Source organism: Neovison vison, chromosome 3 (assembly GCF_020171115.1).
Source record: "Neovison vison isolate M4711 chromosome 3, ASM_NN_V1, whole genome shotgun sequence".
NCBI classification, from domain to species: domain Eukaryota; kingdom Metazoa; phylum Chordata; class Mammalia; order Carnivora; family Mustelidae; genus Neogale; species Neogale vison.
This window is the reverse complement of record NC_058093.1, coordinates 221199690-221226819: the sequence shown is the minus strand read 5'-3', so window position 1 is coordinate 221226819 and position 27130 is coordinate 221199690.

Below are 27130 nucleotides of genomic sequence, written 5' to 3'. Positions count from 1 at the left end.
GGCCCCCTCGTGCCTGAGCTTATGTCTGAGCAAGGCTGAGTCAGGCAGAAAAGGAGGAAGCCCTCTTGACATGGCTGCTGGGTGGGAAAAACAAAGTCCCCGCCAACCCGTGGGAGGTCCCTGGCACGGGTCTCCTCTGAGATGGAGCAAATGGGCCCAGACAGGGCAGCTGGTCCAGAGTCCTACCACTTGGACAGAGATTTAGGGGCAGCAAGTGGGAAAGCCAGACTCACTGGCTGCTGAATTTACTGATCTTTTCAGCGAGGTCGGCAGGAGGGCCCTTCCGCGCCAGGCTCTGTCGACAGTTGGGATCGCCGACGTGGTGGCGGTGTCCAGCGTCTCCCGGCACAACAGGGCTGCCTGGGGGAAGCCAACTTGCTTGTGTCCTGGAATCTTTGGGGCAATTCATGGTTATCGCTCCATGGAATTTCAAAGCATGGGCATCTGCCAGGAATTCTGCTTGGGAAATTCAAAGCCAGGGGAGCCCCCATCCAAGTGTTTAATGATGCTCACTATGTACCAGGCAGAAATAACCAAGTTAACAGCCATGAAGGTGTTGCTGGCATTATTCTGTTTCACAGACATGGATGTCACCGAAATGGACTGGGTTTGTATTGCATGTCTGGGCTGCTGAACCCTCTCCGAGCTTGTTCATAAGAAATCAAGATTTTCCCAAACTCCTTTTTCTTCTCTGCAAAATGGGTCAGTTACTAATACTTACTCCATGGGTTGTTGATGGCGTTACCCAAGATAATGTATGTAAAAATTCATTGCTCCAGGCATACAGCAAGTCCTTAATGATTGTTAAGTGTTGCTATTATTCCTGTTTTAATCAGAATGAAAGAAACAAAAACTTGAGTAGGGAGTTTTCCAGAGGAAACTGTTCAAACAGTCATTCATTCATTTAGACAGCAATTATTTCTTGAGCAATAGCTCTGTGTTAGGCTCTGTCCTAAGATGTAGGGTTGTGGAAATGAACTAGGCATAGAATTGTCTTCATGACTATGAGGAATGAATTATTAAGTAAATAGATTTTAATAGACTAGTCTACAAAGTGCTAGGAAAGTGAAGGACGGGTCCTGTGAGGATAAATGACAAGAGGCTTAGCCTGGGGAGTCAAAAAGAGTGAATCTCATAGAAAGTGGAAGTTTAAGATGGAGAGGATAATAGGTATAAAATTGGTAGAAGTAAAACGTGTGTGTATTTAGAGATAGGTCTGAGTAGTCCAGTTAAGTGAAGAGAAACAGCAAGTGCAAATGTCCTGAGGTTGGACAGAATTTGATACACCTCAGAAATTCAAAGAAGGTCAGAATAAATGGGCTAGGAGAGCAAGGTGTAGGTGGGGTTGAGCTTGCAATGTCATCTCCCATACCTGTCACCACCTCAAATCTCCTTTCCTGGCCTCTGTGAGATGGGTCCCCATCCTTCCATAACCAGTACGTCTCTCTGTTCCAATGCTCATCATATCTTTGGGTTAAGCATCAACCTCATGACCACATACCTGTGTCCCTGACCTGATACACCTCTCAGGAGACCCCAGATTTCTGCATGAGCCCCTTCAGTGATGTGAAATGAGCCTGGCCATGGATCAGGATGATGCGTGTCATCTCCATCACACATGGATGGGTTTCCCCCGAGACAACAAAATGGCAGGCACACAGAGTTCCAAGTCCCCCTCAACCATACACTGGATGGTATGAACATTAAAAAATATTTTTTCCTGAATCAGTTATTTCTTTGTGAGGTGGCTAAAGACTGGCTTCCTGATTCGGCATCCTTCTCCTTAATTCCCTCTACATTCTACAGTTGGCATTCTCCAGAGAAGTCGATCTTCCCTCCTCAACGGGGCTAGGGGTTGCTATGAAATGGTCTGAATTGTCTTTATCTGCTTTGCTAGTGCAGTGACTATAAACTGACCTCACTTTAGCCACCTGTGCTGGATTATTTGCCCCAAAGTGAATGTGTCTGGAAGTGTGGCATGATGAGAATCATGGTGATTTTTTTTTCCAGATTTTATTTATTTATTTGAGGGAGAGAGTGAGAGAGAGCACGAGAGGGGAGAAGGTCAGAGGGAGAAGCAGACTCCCCATGGAGCTGGGAGTCCAATGTGGGACTCGATATCGGGACTCAGGGATTATGACCTGAGCCGAAGGCAGTCACTCAACCAGTTGAGCCACCCAGGCGCCCTATCATGGTAATACTTAGGGCAATGGCTCCAGAGAGTAGAAAAATGGGGAGGGACAGAAGAAGCATAGAATCAGAGATCTCAGAAGCTATAAAGTCTTTAAAGTCCCCCTTGGCTGATGTGAAATTGTCCTGTGGGCTGGCATGTCTGGCATGTCTGGCCACTGTGAGAGGCACATGAATCATCTGGGGGTCCTGGGATCTGCATTTCTACCCCCCAGAATGCTTACGCTGTGGGTTCACACACCACACTTTGAGTAGAACATTCCAACCAAGCCTCAGTCTTTTGAACATGGTTTTTACAAGAGACACCATCTGGCTCCATCCACCATTCCAGCCACAGAATCAACATTTTAAATGATATATTATGGATTAACAACCAAATCTACACTATGCATCTCATACAGATTGGCTCATTTTTACTGACATGTATATGTCTGATTCTATAGACAGAAAGAAGTAAGAATGTGATCATCTTCATAGTTATAAATTCTAAGTATCCTTCTGTTTGAAGACTTTCTCTCCATGTCGCTCATATTTATTTCTTGATTCATGTACACAGCAACCTGTGTTCTCCACTTCCCTTCCCAAGAAAGTTCTGATTTCTTCTCCTGGGAGACGCTCAAACTGATCCTGGTTTACACCTGGAAACACTTCACCTTTTATAAAAGAAAAAGACAGCATATCCACTTCTTTGGAACAGTTGTTGTCTGAATCACTCTGTAAGCATGTTTGCAGAGAGTGCTTTTTGGAGGGACCCCAAATGAAGCTTCTAACAATGAAGGCGGTACGGTAGGAGGGCTTCAGGCACTGACATGAACATCCAGAAATCTGGGTGTTGGCCCCATTCTGCCATTTGCTTTGGTAACTTCCCAGTCTTCTTCCATTCTGTTAGTCATTCAACAGCTCTTACAGGACATCTACTGTGTGCTGGACTCTATCTGAGGGGGTCACAGTAGGGAACAAAGCAGACACACACTCCCCTCCCTGGTGGGGGTCATGCTCTGGACGGGCACACAGCATCAAGCTGTTGATAGATTTGCTAAGGGCTGGGGGACAGTGGTGTAGGTTGCTATGAGTGGAGGTCAAGGTGGGAGATGCTGATGGAGAGGGAGAGTTTGATGAGTGGGAGAGGAAGTGCAGCTGTCAAGGGGCACGGGTTGGACATGGCACATTCCATGACCCTTGAATGGCCTCCACCCTGCCCCATGGTGCTTAGTCCCTGGGACGGTCACTCTGTGTCTTTGACAGCATCACTACCTCAGGTTCATCAGCCAGTGAAGAGCCAGCGACAGGTGGAGGTGGTAAGGAGTCTAATGTAAGGGCATTGATTCCTCCAGCTTCCTCCCTGCAAGGACACCATAAGGAAGCTGCTGGCAGAACATCTGTCAGGGACCCTCTCCAGGTCCTGGCAATGTCTCCCTCCCCTGCCTTTCCAGCCCTGGGGGTGGCAGCTCCTCACTGTGACTTGACCTTGTGGTTCTCCATCCTTGGAGATAGTCCCTTTATCGAAGTCTCTTGAACTGACCAATCCTAGGACCTTGCCTTCTATGGTCAAGAGCATGCAGGGCTTGTGGACACTTATCCAATGAGTAGGAGAACTCTACCAACCATCTAGAGAGGGCAAGTAGTATCATCTAATCTGTATAAGTTTTATAGCTTGTATGTTGATATTATTTCATATTTTGAGAAAAGCTGCTAAACTAGGACTAATCATGGGTTGAATTATATACCCTCCCCAAGAAGGGATATTGAAGTCCCACTCCCAGTCCCTCAGAATGCAACCTTATTTGGAAATAAGGTCTTTATAGAGGTAATCAAATTAAAATGAGGTCATTAGGGTGGGTCCCAATCCAACATGACCGGTGTCCACATGGAAAAGGGAAATTTGAACATGGGGCAGGCATCCACAGAGGAAAAAGGATATGCAGACACAAGGAGAGGCCAGGTACAAGCTGGGGTGATGTCGCCACCAGCCAGTGAACATCTGGGGACACCGGGAGCAAAGAAGGAGCCTCCTCTCCAGATTTCAGAGGGAGCTTGGCGCTGCTGACTTCTGGACCTTGGACTTCTGGCCTCCAGAGCTGTGAGATAATACATTTCTATTGTGCCAAGCTGCCTGGTTTGTGTTACTATGTCATAGCATAGTTACTATGTCCTAGTCCCTAGGAAGCTAATACAAGTACAAAGAATTTCTGTTAATTTTTTACCAGATTCACCAAGTGTAAAACTTCTCTCATATTTCTTGAATTTCTCCCTAAATTTTTATATTCATATATATGTATTTGTATAGATAGATGGTAGATTAGGTAGATGTACACTGTATATATCATATATATTAAATATACATTTTATATATATGTGTGTGTGTGTGTGTGTGTGTATTCCGCCCCACCCCGGACCATTTGAGGTAAGTTGCAGTCTTGATGGCCCCTCTCCAGAGTAACCACTTATACTGGTTTGCCTAAGATTTTCCTAGTTCTGTCACTGTGATCCCATACCCTGGGAAGCCTCTCAGAGTTGTGAGCAAACTGGCATGGTTGGTCACCCAGCTATTAAATAGTTCAGTGAGTATATCCAGAGAACAAGAGCAATCTCATACCTAACCACAGTATAATGATCAAAATCAGGAAATCTGTTGATACTACGCACCAGGCTGTAATATTACACACAGTCCCGATTCAAATTCCACCAGTTACCTCAATAATGTCCTTCATAACTACTTCCCCATCCACATTTCCAGGGCTAGACCCAATTCAAGATTGTGCATTGCCTCTAGATGTTACGTTTCTTGAGTTCCTCCCAGGTGTCTGATTATTTTATCCTGAAGAGTTTCTCCATCTTTTTTTTTTTTTTCTTTCTGAACTTAGTAGTGGATTATAGACCACAGACGAAACAAGAATCCATTCTGATAATCAACGGATGGACACACAGAGAAGGCACAGCTCTTTTCTACAGTGGGCAGCCAGTTAATATATGCAAAGAAATAATGTATTTAGAAAATCAGCATTTTGCAGTCATCATGGATTAGCAGACTCGGGCAGCCACTGTGGACGAATGCTAAAAGCCGGGAAATAAAAGTGTGATGAGGATCAGGCTTTATAAATTGGAGGTTACCCTGGTGGAGATTTGGGTCAGGGATCCAGATCACAGTAGGTGTGGTTGCTTCCTCTGGTCTTGCCCCACCAGTCCGTGGGCTCCCTGGGCCAGTTGCTGTTCTGTTCAGCGCTATTGTCCCAGCACCTGGCCGTACACCTGAGACATAACAGGTGCTCAGCAAACGCTTGTAGATGGAAGTATGAAGGACCGGGGACATCTCTTTGAGCAGGGGCTGAGACATCTCTTTGAGCAGGGGCTGATGAAAGAGGAGCTTTACTAGATCTCCTCCTCTTGCTTACAAGCATGTGTTTTCTTCTGTACCAGGGTCCAAGGCAGGAACGATGGTGGGCATCCACTCTTTGAAATGTGAACAGGGTCATAAACATGAATCACCAAAGAGTGCTTTTAAAATAAGGTTAATGGAGCTGCGTTTATTCCATTTTGTTGTGTGGTTAACTAGATCCGAATAACTACCAGCCCCATTTTTATGGATGCCCATTTTAAGGTTATTTTAAAGTAGCTTTGTGAGGTGGAGGCTTTGTTGCTTCTCTTGGTTTTATTGGCCAAGACGGAGTAGGACGTTCAATAAAGGCCAGCCCTAGGAGAGTGGCTGTTTCCGGAGCATGACTCGCCAATGCCTAGGTCCCCTGGGCAAGGCCCTCTCATTTCAAGTTGCGCCATTCCTTCCAAATTCTGAACTAGTGGGTGTGGGAGCAAACTGTGGCCCCAGGATGTTTCAGAAAAGGCAAGGGACAGCTGACCTGCCACTGGTCACCTCCTTGCCAACATTATTGGCAACTGTTTGGAATTAGGGACCTCGGCAGCCCATCCCCCCCCTCCTGTTTCTCTGCAGTGTGCAGAGCTGAGTGCTTAATTGACATTTGCATAAAATGCCATAAATCACAGAGTCTTAAAGCGGCAAGAAAGCTCAGAGGTCAACCTGTTCTCCAACAAAGAACAAGGAAGCCTGAATCGCAAGGGAAGCCACACCCTGTACAGTCGTTTCCTCATTTAAGGACCCCAAATTACCTTCTGGGGCCTAGAGTGTGATGCCCACTTGGCAGATAAGAAAACCAAGACACAGAGTGTCTGTCTGCTCCTCTGCATTCCCTTCATAAATATTGAGAGTAATGGTCAAGTGCACAGATTCAAGAATGGGTCCAGACTGACTTTGCCACAGATGATATGGCTCCAAGTAGTGACTTTTCGTCGTCATCACAGAGGTACAGACCATGCTTAATATGATGCATACATCTAGAGGCAAAGCCAGAAATTTTTTCTATATAGACTGACCTTCATGTGAACACCACCAAGATCAGGGTGTGGAACACTTCCGATGTCCCGGATGCTCCCATGACCCTCCCAAACAATCCATCTGTCCCAGAGGTCATCACTGCTCTGACCCCTACTGTCATCTGCTTTTGAACTCCTGTGCTGATGGGGCCATATAGTAGGGTCTCTGTCTGTTGGGTTTCTCTCATACAGGGTTATATCTGTGAGATGCATCTGTGCTGTTGGGGTGAGGGGGCTTCCATGATCATTCTTTTTCGTTGCTGTGTACTATTCTACAACATGATTTCACCAGTGTTCTTGTCCATTCTCCTGTGGATGGAATTTCGGTTGTCTCTCATTTTCAGCTCTCATGCATGAAGACTTTAAGAACATTCTTATGCAAGTATTTTTTTTTAGATTGTATTTATTTATTAGAGAGAGAAAGTACAAGGAGGGGGAGGGGCAAAGGGTGAGGGAGAAACAGACTTCCTGCTGAGCAGGGAGCCCAATGCAGAGCTTGATCCCAGGATCCTGAGATCATGACTTGAGCTGAAGGCAGATGCTTAACTGACTGAATCATCCAGGCACCCTTAGTCTTACACAAGTCGTTTGTACCCCCAAAATGCTCGTTGCTTGTGGGTATGAACTCAAGAGTAGAACTGCTGAGTCACTGTTTAGGCACATGCTTAACCTTAGGATGTTTAAGTTCTAAGCATTTTATCCCCTCTGTGCTTGGGCTTCCTCACCTGTAAAAATGGCACCAGCCACCAAAGCCCTTTGTGAGGATCAAATGTGATCATCTGTGTGCAGCAGGAAGAAAACAGCAAGATACAGAATGTGTTCACCCAGACACTATTCCTGAGGAGTTTAAAAATCTGTATGCACAACACGATGTCACATTTAAGGATGCAGAATCATGTAATCATCATTTAAAAGCATCTATTGGCATCATAAACTCCAAATTTAGGCTCCTGGTAGGAGGCTTGGAGATAAAACTGGGATCAAGGTGGGAGCACAGGGGACTCAGTTCTATCTGTAATGTCTCCTTCAGGAAGAAAATGATCCACAGCAAGTACAGCATTAGGTTAAGATTTCTCAAAGCTGGTGTGTCCGTTATATTTTCTGGATTCTTGTCCCTGTGTTTGAAGTACTTTTCATTAAGACAATGTACCTAATACTAAGTATCAGATATTAATCTACAAAATATTAACTGTGTAACAATTTACCTAGGATAGAGGATGCAAATACATGTTAGCAATTATTATTGCTATTATTACCAAAATCTCCTTATACAGCCAATATATCAAGTTCTAGGTGAATCATACCTGGAAAAGCAGATCTGGTGTGGACCCAGCTTTCACACAGCTGTGGGTAAATAGTAGATCCTCAGTAAATCCCGACTCTTGAGATTTTCTTAAAATGATCAGAAGTGGCCAAGCGAGGTGGTTTGAGCTAAACATGTCTACCATCCTTGGTGACCAACTTTAACCACACCAGGAAACAAAGACCCCCAGGAAATCTGTGCATGGCAGAGATGATGGAATGTATACTCTGCTCTTAGCTTAGAGAGAACATGAGCTGCGTGAATTATTCTGTTTTTCTCAAGACCCATACAGGGTACCCAGCAGTCAGGCTGATCTTGACAACAGGCTCCGGTTTTAACAAATGTGATGCTGGCAGTATTTATTTTCCAAACGTGGTTGAATTTCGACTCTTTGTGGAGATGCAGTTGGGAAAAATAATGACCAGGAAATACACACACACACACACACACACACACGCACACACACACACGTGCATTCAAGCCCACATTCACACACAGAAAATAAGCCAATAGTAACCAACCTTCCCAGAAAAAAGATGGAAATAAACAAAAGATTTTTGTATCAATTTAATTAAAAGGAGGAAAATAGCATACAGATGTGTGTTTGTGTGCATGCGTGTGTGTGTGCATGTGTGCTTATGCACTGAAAGGAGAGAAACGGAGTGGAGAACATGTGTGTGCCTAGCTTGGGAAACAGGAGGACTTCCTTGGCCCCAGTGCTTAATCCAGCCACCAAAAAGACCCAGCTGGCTGGGCCGAACAAACACAAACCTAATTTTAATGTCTTAGGCAAGAGCAAGGGTTCCTTAGCTCCAGGAAAGTGGATGCCCCTGCCCTAGCCTGGCATACAGGATCGGATGTGTTTCTGGGCTTGGTGTAAACGGAGCAGAGGAAGTGACTGTGTTGCTAATTGCTCTACCTTAGCTTGGTTTATGGTATTATTAATGCCCTGGCCTCCAGTAGGTCAGCATCATAAAACAAGAGAAATAAGAACACTGTTAGGACAAGAATGAGGAATCCCGGGGAGCAGGTGGAGGGAAGCTCGGTGCTTAGGTCAGCTTTGCCAGGTGAATTTCACTGGTGAAATCCTGGGCACTCTGAGGGGGCTTTCTTCTGAAGCAAAAGGCATTTGGAGCTTTGGGTTTTGAGATCCAGCTCTGTCACTTCCAAACCATGTGCCGGCCCCCTCTGAAACTCAGTCTGCTTACCTGCCAAATGGAGCAACACCATCTGTCATCCGGCCTGGGTTGGGGCAACAATTACAATGAAGAATGTCTAGCACCGTGCCTGGCACGCCGCCATTAATGCTGACTGGGTCTGATTTTTAGAGCGAGGAAGGAATCAGACTCTCTGAAGGAAGTCAGTCTGGTAGAGAAGACACAGTCTCAGACTGGGACCAAATGGAAAGAGGCTCAGGATTGTGGCATGCTCAGTAAGAAAGGCAGCCTGGACCTGCTGCGGGGCTAGTCCAAAATGCAGCTGTAGCCGGTACAAACAGCAAATCCTTCTGGCATCTGAACCTACCTGATTCCTCTCATCAGCAACGCTGACCACTTACCATGAAGAAAACCTCTTCGTTAATCTCCTTATAAGCACCTGCCACCTTGTATGTTCTTTGCATGAGCTGTCTCATGTAATGTTTTATCCTTATAATGATGCTCTTTCCCTCTCTGCTGGACATCTGTTGGTTTTACCAGCCTGGCTTCCATTCCTCCTTCTTCCTGCTAAAGATACATTGATTTTCTTCCAGAAGAAAAAGTCCCCATGTGCTTCTGACATGTTCTGCAATCCCCGTGTTCTCTGCTTGCTAAAGAGCAGGCAGGGGTCCTGCTCTGACTTGGGTCTGACCAATCAGCATTTTCTCTTCTCCTGGTGTCGGTGATTGATGGGGATGGGGATTTGATAGAAGCCAGAGATAAGGCTGAATTGTAGGACTTTAGCTGTAACTATTAAGAAAGGGATGTTCTTTCAATGACAATTGTTAAACTAGGAGGAGATAGGCTTGGAGCTATTGGCACTCTTTTTGTTCCTGTGAAGTGAGGTCCTGCCTAAGAATCAAACAAACACAAAGAAATTGGAATAGAGATAACAGAAGAGTCCTGAGAGCACCCTTTGACCACCTAGATCCAGCCATGCCTGAAGTTAGGCTCCTTAAACTTTACAGTTTCTGTCTCTCAAGGTATTTGAGCTGGGCTTCCGTCACTTGAATCTGAAAAGATCCTGATTCATTTCATTTTTTAAACAGATTTTTTTTTTAAAGATTTTCTTTATTTATTTGTCAGAGAGAGAGGGAGAGCGAGCGAGCACAGGCAGACAGAGAGGCAGGCAGAGGCAGAGGGAGAAGCAGGCTCCCCGCCGAGCAAGGAGCCCGATGTGGGACTTGATCCCAGGACACTGGGATCATGACCTGAGCCGAAGGCAGCTGCTTAACCAACAGACTGATTTATTTGAGAGAGAGAGAAAGAGTGGTGGGGAAGGACAGAGGGAGAGAGAGTCTGAGGCAGACTCTGAGCTGAGCACAGAGCCCAATGCAGGGCTCGATCTCATGACCCTGAGATTACTACCTGAGCCACAACCAAGAGTCAGAGGCTTAACCGACTGTGCCACCCAGGCACCCCTTACCCCACTTTTATATTAAGAAAAAATCCTTCAGAGAAGCTAAGACCATAAACTTGCCTAAGGCCATGCAACAGTTTGGTAGAATAGGCAACATCAACTCAGATTTTCCTGGATCCTGATGCCATAATCTCAAGCTCTGGGCAATTCTGCTATTGACATTAGCCTGAAAGGTATGTTGATTTTTTTTTTTTTTCTTTAAAGACTTAGGGTCGGGTAACGATTGGTCAACCGGGAAAACATGACCAATGATTGTTGGTGACACTTCTAGGACCCTCTGGCACTTGAGCCGATGATCACTAATTGTAGCTTTGTTGACAGTCCAGTGGAATGATGAATCACATTTTATGGTTCATCTAAATAATCCTCATCTTCCTCTCCACCCCCTCTAGGGCCCTCTAGACATCGTTTTTTAAAAAAAAAAATTTTAAAAATTTTGTTCTCAATGCTGTTTTATTGTAAAATAGTTAATGATTCATGAGGAGTTGTGGAACTAGTGATGACGATTCCTATGTACCTTTCACCCAGCGTCCCCCGGTGACGAGATCTTACGTAACCGTAATAAAACGGGCAAGGCCAGACAATTGACATTAGTGCAACACTATTAACTTGAACATGACCTAATGTGGATTTTACAGGTTTAATGTGAACTTGTTTTTCTTTTGGTGTATGGTTCTGTGAAATTCTGTCACATGTGTAGATTTGAGGAACCGTCACCATGCACAAGATACAGGCTGCTTCATCACCAAAGAAACTCCCTCCTTCACCCTAGATAGTCACTGCCTACTGCCATCCTAGTGCCTGACAGCCACCAATCCGTCCCATCTAGTTCTACCTGTGTCACTTTGAGAATTTTCATATAGAACATTCTCTTCTTTAGTTTTGAATAGTCCTGTCATATAGCACATGAACCTTCAAGACTGGCTTTCTTTTTTCCTACTTTGAGCAATGCCCCTGAGGTCTGTCCAAGGTGATGCATGTGTCTGCAGTCTGCTCCTTTTTGTAGCTGAGTAATATTCCTTTGTATGGACGCACTGTTGTTTGCTGAACCACTCACCCACGGAAGGCCAAGTCATTTCCTGTTGGAGGCTATTACAAATAAAGCTGCTATGAATATCCATGTATGGGTGTTTATGTAAAGATAAGTTTTCAGGAGCACCTGGGTGGCTCAGTCGTTAAGCGTCTGTCTTCAGCTCAGGTCATGATCCCGGGATCCTGGATCAGGCTCCCTGCTTGGCGGGGAGTCTGCTTCTCTCTCTGCCGCTCCCCCTGTTTGTGTTCCTCTTCTCGCTGTGTCTCTCTCTGTCAAATAAATAAATAAAATCTTTAAAAACGATAAGTTTTCATTTTTCTATAATAAATACCCAGGATTTATTTAAGATTACTAGATCATATGGTACATGTCAAGTTTCTAAGAAAAGTGTCCAGCTGTTTTCTAGGACATTTCCCCACAGAGGACTGGGGTGAAGGGGCACATGACCTTCTCATGCACTTCTGACGAGCAGCACCCCATTAGGGGATGGTTGCACTCTCTAACTCCTGTGAGCCTGCTTAGGAGCCAACATGAAGGGAGACCCCAAACTTACATTCAAAAGCAACCTCTTTTCTTTTTCTTTTTCTTTCTTTCTTTCTTTTTTTTTTTTTTGGATGATCAACACAATGCCTGGTCATGGCAAGAAATATTTGGAAAATTCATCAAAAGGCAAAGAAGAGACAAAAATTTCTCACAACATCATGCAGGCAAGAAATCTACCCTTGGGATTTCTATATTAGAGACACAGGACTGGCTCTGAGGATCTTCCATAAATGTGCACACATTTCATCCGTCCCTGGCTGGCGGATGCCACCTCTTCTCGTTCCCTTAATAAGAAGGGAACAGAAGACAAAACAAAAAAATTTAAAAATTGGAGGGGAAAATATGCCCTAGGCCTTGACTGCTTCTGTCTTCTTATCGGCCTGCTCGTCATCGAGCTGGAGTTTGCTCTCATGGCCCTCAAGAATAGACACATCTCTCGCCTATTCCTGTCACGCGCCTCAAGGCTCCACAGCCCGGTCTTATCAGCAGAAGGCACCTGGTGCATTGTGGGAGAGCCGGCTGGGTGGGAGCCTTTTCCAGAAAGGTTCCCCCCGACTGGGCCCCGGGCCAGCCGCCCTGCTGACCCGGAGTCGATTTTTGCATCTCTTCGGCAGGCTTCTTTCTCACCTTTCCTGGCATACAGGAGGCTCTGGGCTGACTAGAAATGGCCCTCCTGATGTGCTAGCCCCAGAGAGACAGCCCAGTCTAGCCTGGGAGACTCTGCCCAGATGTCCGCAGAAGGCCCTGGGCAGGGGGACAGCAGGCTCCAGGGGAAAGGAGACTGTGCCCCTGTCCTTTTGGGCCAGGCAGGAGGGACTTCACATCTGGGACCATGTGACAATAAACAGCATCTGTTGCTCCAGAGCCTGGTGTTCTGAGGACTACCATTTTTATGATATATGTATATATATATATACACATATATGTGTGTGTGTGTATATGTGTGTGTGTATATATATATATATATATATTTTTTTTTTTTTTTCCTATAGTTTGGGAAACATGTTCAAGTTTACGGTGACAATTCTAACCTTGCTAGTGTTTTTCCATGGACAAAAGACCGGCTACTGTCATGTTCAATCCTCAAAAACGACCTTTTGCCATTATTACACCAGTTTTACAGAGGAGAAAGGACAGGTGGGCACAGAGAAGTGAGCCTTGTCTCAGAGTCACACAGCCAGCAAGGGACAGAGCCAGGGTTCTGACTCGGCATGTCTGCCTCTGACTCCTGCTATTTCCCGTGTCCCCCTGGGCCTCAGTTTCCCCATCTGCACAGAATGGGCCTTCATCTAGATCCTCTCTGTGGCAATTTTGCCTTCGAACTTTGTATGGCCCTGTTTAAGGAGCAAATATTTCCTAAATCTGGCTCAACAAGGGGTCCTGACTCCGGGGACTGAACACACGAACAGAGCCAAGTATGAATTTGCCAAACTGGGAGAGCATGGCCTAGACCCAGTCCATCACGTGCGCGGGAGGTGTGGCAGGGGATTGCGGGCAATGGGACAGGAGACAGGGGGCAAGGTGGCTGCCAGGCCAATGCATTTACAGTCACTCCATTGCTTCAGGGGAAAATCACAGTTAATATTAAAAATGCTAAGGAGAATGGATATTTCTGAGCAAAAGCAGCAGAAAAGTCTACTGCCTAGGAAGACCGCTCTTCATATTTGGCCGAAATTTTTCTAAACACCTCTCTGCATGCGTGCATTTCTAGATGAAGCATCAAGGTTTGCACACTGGTCTCCCGCTCCTGTCCCCAGAAAGCTGGATCCCTTCCCCATGTCATTGAATGACTACATTTATGTTCATGGTTTCAGACTATTCTAGTACTTGACTACACAGCAGTGCGTGGAACTGGGGCCCTGATGATGGATCCTTAAGTAGTTTCCAAATATTTGTTATTAGGGGCAACCTAAAGCTGAAATGAGACCCACATGAAAAATATTGCAGATGTAGACACATACACACGTATAGATAGGACTGTAGATATAGATACGGGGAAAGGCACAGACCCAGGTACTTGCGGTATCGGCATCTATCTGACGATGAAAACTTGCCTCTTTTGAGTGGGGGGTGAATATCTTGATAGGTGATGAATTTGGAGTGGAAGGTAGAGCCCAGGGATCTCTCTTTTTCCCGGGAGGCCACACACACCAAGCGGCAGACACCTAGCAAGTTCTCGGTCAATCACTTTCCCCTTCTCTCTTAACTCCAGCCTTGCTTAGGAGACAACAAAGAGGCAGCATTCACTGAATAATTCATTCAGAAATCCAAACAAGGACTTCACACCTCCCATGTGCCAGATTCTATGCTAGGCATTTGGGATGCCGCCATGGAAAAGGCAGGGACCTCACTTTCTGGGAGATCCAGGCGAGGGAGCAGCGCCTGGATGAACAGCATGGTGGGAAGGGTATCCGCAGAGGCATGAGCATGGTCAAGAGGGATCCGTGCTGTCCTGGGGAAGCTCTGGGGGAGATGGGTGAGCATAGTCAGGGAATGCTTTCTGGCAGACGAGACACCCAAGCTGAGCTTGGGGGGGAAGGTGATGAAGATTTTCAGGTGGGATGTGCACTTCTGAGAGAAAGAAGAAGACAGAAAGGCAGTGCATGGAGTCAAAGCGGGAGTGGTTGGCGGGGAGTGGTTTCCTTGTAAATGGCGGACGAATGGAACCCTTTTGACTCCTTACATTCAGTAACAGGGGTGGGGTAGAGGTAAGGTGCCTCTAGGGAATAGACAGGAACACAGGTGAAGGCGTGCAGAACAGGAGATGCCGTCCGGTCTCTAGGCCCTGTCTCTAGGTACCAGGCCCCAGGGGAGGATGCTGTCCTGTAAGAGTGTATGTCATATATGGACAGCTCGGAACATTTTTCAAGAGGAGGTAAAAGTCCTATTTTTCACATGAACCCCTCCTAATCTTTAAATGTTGCCAAGAGAGTCACCATAAAAACCAAATGAAAATCAACAACCAATAAAACAAATAAAAAAGCAACCACCCACACCAAAATGCACTGCAGGCTAAACAGAAATGCATCCAGCTGACAAAATCCTGCCCAAAGGGCCCCCGTTGGCCAGCTTGCCATACAGGACACCTCTCCAGGAAGACGTGACCTTAAAAGACACGCCACCCCCCCAATTTGCATGCTTCAGAAAATATAACCCCCTGCTGTGTGGCTGGATTTATTTTGAAAGCAAGGTTTCCTTGTCTGTGTTCAACTGGATGGGTGGAGAAAATAATTAGAATTGATTTCTCTGCACCCACTCAGGAATAGAATAGGAGGTGACTTTCGTCTCTCTACATAGGAGATGAGAAGAAAAAAAGAAAAATAAATTCCTTCCAATCCGTGTCTAATCCCACGGATAGTCTCCTCACTTTTTGGAGTGTTTTAGTGGTGTCTTTTGATTACAACATTGGTTTGAAGAGACACTAATTGTACCCTGCTTACAATGCTTGTAATTATGCGTATTACATTTTGATTCATTTCCATATGTCAACACCACTACGAGATGGGGGGGGGTGGTGGAGAACCGCTTTTATAATCGGTTATTGTCTATGAAAAAAAAAATCTCCGCACAGATCGTGAGTGAAGTGTTCTTTGTTGAAATTGGAAATAAGATTATACATAAAAGTCGTCCTCTGACATCCAGAAAATGGACAGTTTAAAATAAATTGCCACCGCTGATCAACAAGATTGCCAGCTCCCCTCTTCCCTTTTACACTAACGAGAGAAATACCTTTCAAGGCTTTAATCGCAATATGTTCAGAGCGTCACTTCAATAGCTTTCTTCTTAATAAAAGATGACCCCAATACTCCCCCCTTAGCGGAAGACATTGTCCTACCTCCTGCATATTTGTGATTATGGGCTCCTTGTGGGGGGGGGGGACAGAGAGAGAAAGAGAGAGAGAGAAAGGAGAAGAGGGGTATTTGGGAGGTGGAAGGGGGGTGCCTAGTGACAATTGTCTCCTAAGCTTGCAAAATCCCTGTGACCCGGTGGCAAACAGAATGCTCACCCTTCTGGTCTGCAGAGCGATGACTTGGAACCAAATAATAAATACACAGAACAACAGCTTCAAAGCGGCTGTGAGAGGACCTCACATCCTCTGAAGACTTTTCTGGAGTGCAAACCCCTCCTGGGTGTCCACACAGAGGCTGAAGCAGGTTATTTGAATGTAACCCCGGAGCTTGAAAGCTGCAGAAGGTCATCGGCTCTGGACAGCAAACCTTGAAGTTCTGGGAGAGCCAAGGAGTGAATGCTTTGGAGCAGGACTGGCAAAGGGCTTGGGGTGGAGGCAAAGGGTAGGGTCTAGGGTGCCCCTTCCTCCACATCACCACTTAAAAGATGAAGACATGGGGGACAGAAGATGCCGCCCTGTTATATGTGCTGAATTGTGTCCCCCCTTCTTGAAATTTGTATCTTGAAGCCCTAGCCACTAACCCCCTGACCACTAACTAGAAGCCTTAGCCACTAACCCCCTCCACCCTGCCCCATAGCCTCAGAATGTGACTGTATTGGGAGGTAGTGATTAAGTTGAAATGAAGCCCTAATCCAATCTGCTTGGTGTCCTTACAAGAAGAGAAAATTTGGACGCACAGAGAGACACCGGCACACATGCGCACCGAAGAAAGGTCATGTGAGGACACAGTCAAGGAGAAACCAACCCCGTGCCACCTTGATGTTGGACTTCAGCTTCTAGAACCATGAGAGAATACATTCTGGGGCTGCAGAGTCATGATGGATGTGGGCACAGTGTCTCACTGAGCTCAAGTGTGGCAATTTCTAGTTAAAAAAGGTAGAATTAACGTCACAGTATAGAGACTTCCTCCAGGATGTAATGGTAGAAAGCAACGTTCCCTGGGTCTTTTGCCAGTGCTCTAAAAGGATGTCCTGATTTCATCTCTCCACCAGCTCTGTGAACTGGACAGCTCTTGTCCCTACCCAAGATGGAAAATCGTATGTGGCCAATCTGGATTTGAACCCATTTCAATGTTTACTGTCTCCTTGTGCCTTTGTATCTCCTGGTCTTGCAGGGTGGGGGGACAACCATTCAGACCCATTGTCTGGGAAAATGCCAAGGAACGCCTCCTCTAGACACACTTCCCCCCTCCCGCAGCCCACCTTCCATCTCCGGGGCTTTGGATGTCTTCCCTTCCTGGTCATCACAATGAGGATCAAACGTTTTTGCCCAGGCTGGAGGTTGGGTTTCAGGCTCTGAACAAAGATTAATTTCTGCTTTGCCATACTCCTGAGGGTTTTTCTTTTGCGTGGCCTGGCTACACAGCCCAGTTCCACAGTGTGCTTGTGTGCTCCTTGGGGGCCCCTAACACTGCATTTTGTAATTCCATCATTTCATAGGACAGCCTTAGGCCCTGTCACTATATAGGACAGATTTGCTCCCTGGGATCGGCCGGCCCTGCTGTGACGACGGCTATCTGAGTGTTTATGGTAAGAGGGTACTGTCCCCCCCGCCCAGAGTGCTGTGCTTTGAAGTAAAGGAAGAGACACCCCCAAAGGTGGCCTGCAGGCTGTCAGAAGCAGTCCCAGCTCAGCTGAGCACCGGCGTGAGAATTTATTCTCAGCCTTCCAGCATGTCTCCTGTGAGCCCTTAGCCTGTGGTTACCAACGTGAAGGAACAAGAACAGTTAGTTGTCACTGTTGGCAAGGTCCACTCTAAGACCCATGGCTCAGCAGAGCGTGTCATTGTCCCTGCTAGCCAGCATAGAGAGGTGAGGACCCCTGTTCTTCAGAGGAGGATGCTGAGGCTCAGGGAGGCACAGCAGTGTGCGGGGGTTTGCACGGGGAGCTCAGAGAGCCTGGTCAGGATCTGAACACAGGGCCCTCTGACTCCAGAGTCCGCGTTCCAGACCTCTGATACTGCCTGCTGCTGCGGCTCTGCTCAGGACCCCCATGCAAACCCAGCCTTCTGGGTTGTTGTTGTTTTTGGTCCTGACTCGTGTGCCAGCTTCCCATTGATTTCAAGGTCATTTCCCAAGTGTCTATGCCCTCTCCTCATGGCCATGGCCTGGCAGATTCTGGCTCCTGCCCTTACCATCTGCCTCCTTGGTCATTATGTGCATGGTATACCCCTGGACCCCGGGGTCCTTCCAGACCCCCTCTGCAGGGGTCTGGCAGCATTCTCTACTTGTTTTTTCTTCTGTGTTGGTTCCATGTTTTTTCAACTTGTGTCCCCTCATATTTTGTTTTGTGTGTAGTTTTATGTTAATGTTCATTGGCTGGATTCCCCCATAGTCTCTGCCATCCCAGAGTGGCCCCGGCAATGCCAAGAGTCCCTCAGGTGTGGGGCCCCATCCTGCATATCCCCGGGTATCCCTGCCTTAATAAATATTGAATATTCCTGTTCAATAAACAGTCACTAAGCTAGCGTGATGATTGTCTGTGCTTTCCTCCCGTGGGTGTGTATTAGGCACCTGCTATGTGCCAGACACTGGGTTAGATGCTATGGATTTAACAGGGACCAAAAGAGAAATCCAGGCATTCTATTAGAAGGATGGTGAAAAGAAAGAAAAAGGAGGGGGCAGGGGAGGGGCAGGAGAGATAGGAACATAGAGTGGAGGAAGGGGAGGAGGGAGGAGGAAGAGACTAGAGAAAAGGAGAAGCAGAAGGATTTATGCATGGGAATGTCTTAGAATATCAACATGCCAAAATATCAATAGAGGTTTCCTTTTTGTTGGATTATTCCTTTCTTCTATGACATTGCCTTGTTGTTCTCCTGTTCTCCACTAAGCCCATACAACTTTTTAATGATTTTTTTTTAAATGAGAGTTTTTTGGATTTGAAAAGGTAGGAGACCATGGTCAGTCTGGTCCACCCTGTTTATTTTACTGATGGGGAAACTGAGGCACAGACCAGAAGGTTGACTTGCCCAAGGTTCATGGTGCATGAAGGACAGACTGAGACTGGAATTCTGGGCAGCCCTTTTTTCCACAAACAGATCCTTGGGGCGGAACCACCCATTGATACATGGGGCTGTGCAGTGCCTGAGCAGTGGTCCTAGCAGGCTGTGTCATAGCCCTTAACTCACCTCCAATGGCAGCGCGACTGTGGTGGGCAGTTCCAGGCAGCTTAGTCTCAGGCCACAACATCCACGTGAAGCACAGTGGTGAGGCCTTTTGCTTTCTGCTGGGACAGGAGTCCTGGCCCATGAGGCAGCCATTACCCCAAGGTCAACCCTCAGGAGTACAGTGCAGGACTCTGAGATCCTGAGGTCCCTGGGGCAATTAAGCCCCTGTTCACAGCAGTGACCATGACAACCACCCTTCAACGGGCCCTCCCTCATCGCCATCTTGCTGAACAGACATTAAATAAGTAGATGTTCTTAAATAAGCCGTGCATGTAGTATGCCAGGTGGTGCTACCAGCAAAGGGTAAAGTGAAGCAGAGTTTGGGGGGTGGACAGTGACAGGAGAGGGTGCCATGGAACAGAGACCTGAGAAAAGGGAGGGAGGGAGCGCCGGAGCTGTCTCTAGGAAGCTGAGGGGAAATGAATGCAGGTGTCTGGAAAAGAGCACCATGGCTGGAGTAGCTGGAGGGAAATGAGCACAGGAGAGATGAGGGGGAGCCCAAGGAAATTTAGAGAGGGGAGCTGACTTCTCCAAGGGCACACGGCAGGATTAGTTTTGGAGCCTGATTTTTCTGAGTCCCTCTTCTACATTATAACAAGCATGGTCCTCAAAAATATTGAATAGAAAAGGGTAGGAAGGAGGGAGGGGAGGCAGGGAGGCAAGATGCATGAATGGGTGGATAGATAGAGGGAAAGATGGAAAGAGATAAGGAAGGGAAAAGAAAGATGGTGTTGAATGGTAGGAAGGAAGGCAAAATGGACGGATAGATGAGCAGATGGATAAATGGATGAATAGATGAGTGGATGGACGGATAAATGGGCGGATGGCAGGAAGAAAAGAAAGAGAAAGAAGGGAAGAAAGAAAGAGAGAGAGAGAGAATATGTGGATGGATGAATGATGAATCCATGGGTGGATGGATGAGTGGATGGATGGATATTAGGAAGGAGAGAAGAAGGAAGGAATGGAGGGACAGAGGAAGGGAGGGAGTGGAGAAGGGTTTTTTATGTGTTTAACCCCCATGCTTCCTGTGCTCAATCTGGCCCACCATGTGTCAGGGGCTGTTGCCTACACCCCCCTCACACGCTCGGTGCTCTCCCCTACCACCCCATGGCCATTCAGCTCCCTGAGCCCTCACCCCAGAAAGGTAATTCTACCCTCTAATTACAGCTCTTGTAAAAGTAAGAGAGGGGCTCATTCTTCAGAAATAAATCAATACAAGTTAAAAGGCCATCCTGTTTGTTTCTGTAACAATGCTCTTTAGAAAATTGGGTGCTGTTCCATTTGCTGACGGGTACCCCATCCGTCATCGGCAGCCAGAGTCACATCACATTATGTTGCCAAACATAATATAGCATGATCGGGATGATACATCAAATTGGAGATTGGCAGGGAAATGAATTTCAGCGGAGAGATCTCACTTGAGAAAATATATAAAGCCAAGAAAGAGGAAAAGCTTAGAGGGAGTTTTCATAAGCAGAGATGGGATTTAGAAAGCTCAATAGTGCAGGAATCCCCAAACCAGGAAAGAAAAAAAAAAATCACAGCACTGGCAAGATACAATCATAAAAACAAAGAAATACATTAATAATTAGAATAGGGAGGACAAAATTGTCAGAAGTGTTCCCTCCACGGAGACACACAACAACCTCACAGGACACATTTTATTATTCCTATTTTATGACAAGGAAACTGAGGCCCAGAGAGGTTAAATGAGTTCCCTGAAGTTGCACAGCCATTAAGCAGCACAGCCAGGATTCAAACTTTGATCTGCTGGTGCAGAAGGAACACCCAACATACATGGATTAACTGAAGCCAGTTTCCTAGTTAGATACACACGATGCACTTGATTTTCTGAAAGGCTTGGAAGCTTCCCTGAAGCATCAGCCTACACAGATGCATTCTCACCAAGGAGGGGTGGCTGATCTGGGTAGCCTTCCAGCCCCATGATCCTCTGGGTCTATAAATAAGTGGCACCTAGGCTGTGTTGGTTCAAGGGAAGGCGACTGCCCTCATTCTGGGAAGAATGAGGTCTGCCTGCGGCTGGTTTATCTGTGAGTGCTAAGTAGGAGTTTGATTTTGTACCAAGGGCAGGGTTCAAGGTTAGCAAGATGCTCTCACACTTACAGCCCCACTGGGACCTCAACTCTCCTTAGGCTGGAACTTGCAGGTGGTTGAAGGCAGCTGACAACCAGAGGGCCACTCTCTGGCTTGTCCAGATCCTTTATCATTCTCAGAGACCCGTGGCTTTATTTTTCCTGGCTGGGCCAAGCTGGTGAGATGGGCATGTGAATGTCAGTTTCTCCAATGTGACTGGAATACCTACTCTACCTGAAGGAACTAGGCTCAGTCCTTGCACAGGAAGGGGCCGGGGAGAATGCATGTAAAGGGATAGGTGTAATATGCTTTCAATTATTTGTAAACACACTCTAATATCTCAAGTGCTAAGTACCAGACTCTGTAGGGTAAAATAAATGGGAGCTCAGACTGTTGATTCTCTGTGGAATGTTCAACCACAGAAGCACAAAGAAGGACGGAGTACTCACTGAGCTAGGAGGAAGCAATGAGGTTCAAGTTGGGTTTTGAGGCATGTACAGGAGTCTGGTGGCAGGCATTCCTACTAGAGATAAAGACATTCCAGGAAAAGTTGCTAATGGGCAGAAAAACAGGAAGAAATGGCATGTTTGAGGAATAATTTAGGGAGGGGGTCTCCCTGGTTTGTCAAGTGGAAGTGGAATTGGGTTGACGGATATATTATAAAACCCTGTTCAGTTAGGTACCATGCCATTCTACCTGCCGGTGGCATAAAAGACAGAGTCCAGATGCCATGTGACCAAAACTTTCTATTTTCCTAACCTGAAGCTAATCAGCTGAGATGCATAACCACGTAGAACTTCTGTAATTATTTTCCTCCGTTTGGAAACCTTCTTCCCTTCAGATGATAGGAGAGGCTCTCTATGCCTCAACGAACATCAAAATCACCTGGGGCCCTTGTGGATATGCAGATTTCTGGGTCTCACCCCCAGAGATCCTGGTCCTGGTGGTTCTCCAGACCACACCCGGAGAAACACTGCTCCTTGCAGACAAGGCAAGGACCCAAAAGAGACAGAATTCTTTATGCCTCAGCAGCCACACCAGGGATTTGAAGCCACTCCTAGACATTTCCCAAAGGAGGCACAGGCGTTTCAAGTGAGGAAGAAGGAGGAGGGGAGCTCTAGATTTCACAGCAAGTACTCTGTGAAATCACAACGGCATACTTTGCTGTGGAACCACAGCAGTACCTTATTAAAAAAAGATCAGTGGGGCCCTTGGAATTGATCACGAACTATTTCTGTCAATGTCACACACAACCGTGTTTGGGGAAGTTCTCAGGCACATCGGCTCAATTGAAAGTCTTTGGGGTTTGAAAATAAACAAATAATAAATAAATGAATACGTAATAAAATGAAGAGCGGGGCGAAAACCACACTTTGAGTCGGAAGACAAATTGAAGAGAAAGGAAAGTGATGTGTCGCATTTTGTGAGTGCCTGGTACCACGCTCTGAGTGTTCTGTGAATGATCAGTGAAGGAAGAAGGAATGATGGGTCGCATTTTTCAAGGACAATCTGGAGGCATCTGTGCCTAGAACAGGAGTTTGGAAAGGACTCTCTTTCCCGTTCCTAGTGCTGGTTTTAGGAGTGGGGTGTTCCTCATTGTTAGGATGAATTGCAAGTTTGGGCAGCCTGTGGTACACCCCTGAGCAGCTGTTTGCTATTGGGAAACAGAGACGTGATATCAAATAAGAAAACAGAGTCAAACAAGAGAATTCTCTTTGGCAGAACAGAAAGGGCCTTTGGAGGGCATCCATGAAGAAAGATCTGGAGAGGAGAAACTCTCACTGGAGATCATACTGTCCTAGCCGCCAGACCAGGGCTAGAAACCAGGTCTCCAAATGCTGATTCTAGTATTCCTTCTGCTTCATGCTGTAAAGGTCCAAAGTAGCGACATGATCAGATCAAGTGCCTGGGATCACCTGGGGACAATAGAAAACCAATAGGAGACATAGCTACTTGAGCTGGTTTTGGGTCTCAAGTAGGACAACATACAGATTTATCTTATGTTTGTTTGTTGGCACCTCAAAATATACAGTGAGGTGCTGTGCAATTACTATGATGGCTCTAAGTGGCCACATGTCGCTAGCAGGTGCTGCTAGGTGCTCAGGCCATGGGGAGCCACAGCGATGGAAAAGACCAAGCTGAGTCCTGCTCTTGAGGCTTGACCTCTCCCACTCTCTTCCCTGGAGGATAGTCATCTTCTTTCTGATCCTTCCAGAGACCCTCCTTCTATGTGGAGTCTGTCCCATCTCCAATCTGTGGGCATCATGGGGGCTGGAATTCCATTGGGCCAATTGTTTCCAACTGCACACAGTGTTTGGCTCATGGCAGGTGCTTGATGAAACTTTATGGTGTAAACAGCATGCAGAAGGTCACTTGTAATAAATTTGATTACAGACTACCTGCAGACCTCAGGAGGTGCTCCAAAAGCTTCCTTGCACTGTCATGTGAGCAGTGCTGGCCTCCATCCTGATGAATCGTCCACAGCAAGGGCTCAGGTGATGGAACAGAGAACCATGGAGCTCTCACTGTTGCCCAGCATCTTCTAATGCTATATCCCAGCCTCTACCAAAATGTAACCCGTGAAATGTGGCTTGGGGAACAATGCAGACTTAGCTTGAGATACCAGAGCCTCCTTATTCCTTTCTGGGGGGGGGTGGCTTTGGCACAGGCAGAAAGGGGTAGGCTCCTTCCCTCCAAAGATGACTGCCATTTTGCAGATGGGGAAACTGAGGTCAGAGTGGTTACATAACTTGCCCAGGGTCACATACTGAGGGAGTGATGGAACCAGGAGTCAACCCCATATCTGTCTGATTCCAGACCTGAATTCTGTTGGCAAAGCTAAGCTGTGGGATTAGGTGGGCTGATGGTACTAGGCACTATGGAGGAGGACATGGAACCCTTTCAGCTGCTCTTCCCACTGCAGGCTTCAAATCACCTCAGCAGTGTTTTCAAAGTTGCATGACCTCCTAGATACTTCCAACACCCTGGCCTCTGGAATCCTTCTCATCTCCAGGAACTTCTCTCCCCATAGTGTAGACTCATACCCTCCCCCAGCCTACAAGGTCCTACAAGTCCTTGTCCTAAGGCCCTCCTCAGTACTGCCTTGCACCATAACCTTCCTGTGCACTGTGGGCCAGTCACAGCCTCTTAGGAGTTCTAGGAGAAAATTGTATTTCCTCTCCCCACTTGTCCTTGGCCTAAGGTGTTCCCCACTTGGAAAGTTCTTCCCTTCTTTTTCCATCTACTTGGCTCCCATACACCCCCCTAATCTTTCTTCAAATACCATTTTTCTGACTCTCCATAAGTCATATCTCCTTTTCTGCCCTCTCACTATATCACATTCCTCTCCTCAGCATCATACTTACTTGTATAATTGTCTGATAGGCCTGTCTCCTCCACTATACTATAAAAACTTAAAGGATAGAGATCAGATCTGTATTTGCAACAGGAACTCAATAAACATTTGTTGGATATCTGGGTAGGAGGATGGATGGATGGTTGGATGGATGGATGGATGGATGGATGGATGGATGGATGAGTGGATGGATGGATGGATGGTTGGATGGATGGATGAATGGATGGATGGATGGATGGATGGATGGATGGATGAATGGTTGGATGAGTGGATGGATGGGTGGATGGTAGGTTAGGTAGTCGAATGAATTCGTGGCTGGATGGGTAGGTAAATGATGCTTCCTCCTTGGAATTCTTCAAAGGGAAGCATTTTGGATATTATTCTGATGTTTTATCCTCTTTTTAAAATTTTTTCAAATGGCCTTACATGTAAAATATGGATTTTACACTGGCCCAACTAGAGCTCTTTACAAAGTCCAGCATTTTATACTTATGTACCTAACACTCGGATAAATTAGGTAGACATCTGGTGTAGCACTTTAGATGGCAAGTTCTTCCACTAGTCTCACTGAGCTCATCACCTCACTGTCTCTTCATCTGTTGTAGAACATTGACTTATTTCTTTCAGATCTTGACTCTTCTGTAGTAGTGTAATATGTTCACAGCTTTGCCAGGCCTTCATAGAGAGGTTACTCTTCCAACCCTTAGTCTGGACTTGACCATATGATTGGCTTTGGCTCGTGGGATGTTAGTATACAAGCATACGTGACATTGGCCTTTTGCCATAAGAAGTTGCTGGTCCAAGGAGAATGGGAGACATACGGAGCAGACCTGGAGCTGAGCCCCATCAAGTCCAACCGAGATTGTCCCAGGCAACACACAGATGCCCAAGTGAGTAACCAATACTTTTTTGCCACTGAGATCTCTGTGGTTGTTTGTTACATAATATTACTGTGGCCATAGCTGGCTGATACACTAACTGTGTGTGATCTTTGGCAACTTATTTAAGCTTGTTATACCACAGTTTCCTCATTAGTAAAATAGGGAATAATATATTATATCCTATAATCAATCTTCCAGAGTTCTTTTGAAAATTGTATGTAGTAACACGAGTAAAGAATTTAGAGCTGTGCCTAGCTTGTAACAAGTGTCCAACAACTTTGGGAAAATTGATATCACCATCCCCATCCTCCTCCTCCTCCTCCTCCTCCTCCTCCTCATCATCATCATTCTGTGTGATGTCATAAAAATTGATACTTTAGGGACACCTGGGTCGCTCAGTCAATTAAGCATCTGCTTTTAGCTCAGGTCATGATCCTAGGGTCCTAGGATCGAGTTCCACATCGGGATCCTTGCTCAGGGGGGAGCCTGTTTCTCCCTCTGCCTGCTGCTCCCCCTGTTTGTGTACTCTCTCTCTCTCTCTGTCAAATAAATAAATAAAATCTTTTAAAAAGTGATACTTTGCATTGAAAGAAGAATTTGGGATAGATTTTGATCATGATCGAAGTCTAATAATACACCTGTTGAAGTGATGAATTTTCTTTACTTTTGCAAAAAAATAACTGCATTCACTATGCCTTTTCCTTGTGTCAGCACTGAGCTAAGGACAATGCAAATTATCTTGCTGGATCCTCAAAACCTGTCTGTGAAACAGGCACTACTGTTAAGCCCATTTACATGTAAAGGCTGAGGTTCAGAGAGCTAATTCACCTGGCGAGGAAGTGATGGAGTTGGGGTTGAATTGAAGACAAAACCCAGACTCCACATCCATAAGCTCTATGCTTTATACCTAAAGACTTCCACACACTTTATAGATGAGCAAATTAAGGCTCAGAGGGGGGAGGTGTCTTTCCTGAGATCACACAGCCCCTAAATGACAGAATCTGCTTTCAAATGACATCGTCAGCTCTGTGAGATCAGAGGAGATCTTAGGAGGTGACCCAGAGACAGAGGGAGGGTCTCTCTACCCCGTCTTCATTTCTGAGTGCCCAAGGATATATTCTTGAAGTTGAATACAGAGAAAGAAACTCTCCTTTCATCAAACAGACTGTGCCCTGCCAGGCAGTGTGTGCTGAGGCTAACTGGGCAGACATTCCTGGACAAACAGTTGGAAAATGTGCAAATGCAGGAATAGTTCCCCTGCAGAGCTGGGTGATGTGCAGATGGGAGCCGTCCAGCTGTGGAGCCCCGCAGAGCTCGTCAGCCGTGACTCACCCCCTCCATCAAGCTGGCCTGGTCATTGCGGGTGGGGATCAGAAGGGCACAAAGTTGAATCTGATGTTTCTGCTTCCCAAAGAGCCCATCGAATCTGCCACGAAGACACCACTTCCTCCACCCCATCTTCTACCCAACTGAGTTTTTCAGAAACATGCTAGATAAGGCAGAGTGCTCGAAGGAATAATAGAATAACAGAGAAAGAAGAACATTGACAGAGTGCCTACTGCATGCCAGGTCCTGGCTGAGAAATTCCTGTGCGTTATGAACTCGTCTTCAAAGGTTGATCCCAGCGGCATGGCCATCCCCACAGAGCTTGTTA